The sequence below is a fragment of the Aethalodelphis obliquidens genome, unplaced genomic scaffold, assembly GCF_003676395.1.
Source record: "Aethalodelphis obliquidens isolate GAN/ISIS:26980383/991018 unplaced genomic scaffold, ASM367639v1 scaffold62, whole genome shotgun sequence".
NCBI lineage: Eukaryota > Metazoa > Chordata > Mammalia > Artiodactyla > Delphinidae > Aethalodelphis > Aethalodelphis obliquidens.
The window spans coordinates 7658276-7659599 of NW_020838006.1; the positions used below are offsets into that span (position 1 = coordinate 7658276).

Below are 1324 nucleotides of genomic sequence, written 5' to 3' on the forward strand. Positions count from 1 at the left end.
GGATTTTGAAGTTTAAATTATATTTTTACTATTTTTCATTACTTTTACACCTTTGAAGTTTACATATGATATTAAGTCCAAACCTAAAATTCCCAGTTAATTAGTGTCTTTATTATCCTTCCAAGCAGTATAGGAACTTGGAGCACTCTACTTGTGACCATTTCTCTTTCCATAATTTTTTGTATAATATTTAGTTCCACTTTTTTTGTAAAGGACCTCCAAGTTAGTCACCATTGTCATCACCATTATTAACAGTGACAGCAGTCCAGTATTCTTTACCACCACGATGACTAACTTATTTGTCCTCTATTACTTTGTCAACCATACTCCTTCCGAGTTTTAATGTTTTAAATTATAGTACACCTTTTAGTAGTTCCTTTAGTGAGTATCATATGATATTGCCCAGCATTTTTGTATTTTTAACAAGAAGGGAGAAAAAGGAAAATTCTATTAAAGTTTGGTTTTTCATATAGCCAGAATTCCTACCCTTAAGAATTGTTTTCCATTTCATCCATATATATTTTAGTGTGGACCTCTAAAAGTAAAGCCTTATTATGTTGTTGCTGTTCTTGTTTTTGTTAATATAACCACAGCACTATTATTACACCTAGACCTAATAGTAATTCCTTAATATCATCAAATATCCAATCATTATTCAGTTGTAATTATCTCATAAATGCCATTATCGTTTACTTAATTTAAAAATCAGGATGCAAGTATGAATAACATATTATAATTAGTGCTGTGTCCTTTATATCTCTCTAAGTATAAAATTTCTACTTCCATAACTTTTATTCCTTGCAGTTTATATTTGTGGAAACCAACATATAAATTGGTCATCAGTCTTATTTATTAGCCTTCTTATAGACTTTCACATTTTTCCTACTTCAAAAGTAATTTAAACAGGATGCATTGAAGGTTGTGATCCAGCAACCATTGTTAAATGGAAAGCCTCGTTCATATGCAGTATTTTAGATTTGGTCTGCTTTTTTAAAAAATTATTTTTATTTTCATTTTATTTATTTTTTTTGGCACAGCATGGGGATCTTAATTCCCTGACCAGGAATCGAACCCATGCCCCCTGCAGTGCAAGTGCAGAGTCTTAACCACTGGACCACCAGGGAAGTCCCTGGTCTGCTTTCTTAAAGTAACATATAGTTGGGTTTTATTTTATTTTTAACTTTTTAAAATTTTTAAATAACTTTAGACATACAGAAAGTTTGCAAAAATAGTACAGAATCCCTGTATATCCTTTACCCAGCTTCCTCTAATGTTAATATCTTACACATGAAAGAGTACAGTTATCAAAACCAGAAAAAATTAT

At 30.7% G+C, this 1324-nt stretch overlaps 1 non-coding gene across 1 annotated transcript; it reads right to left on the reverse strand.

Moving 5' to 3' along the window:
* Nucleotides 1–1051: 1051 nt before the first annotated feature.
* On the reverse strand, nt 1052–1124 carry TRNAA-UGC (transfer RNA alanine (anticodon UGC)). Its single transcript has one exon. It is a non-coding gene; the product is annotated as a tRNA-Ala (tRNA).
* Nucleotides 1125–1324: the final 200 nt, after the last annotated feature.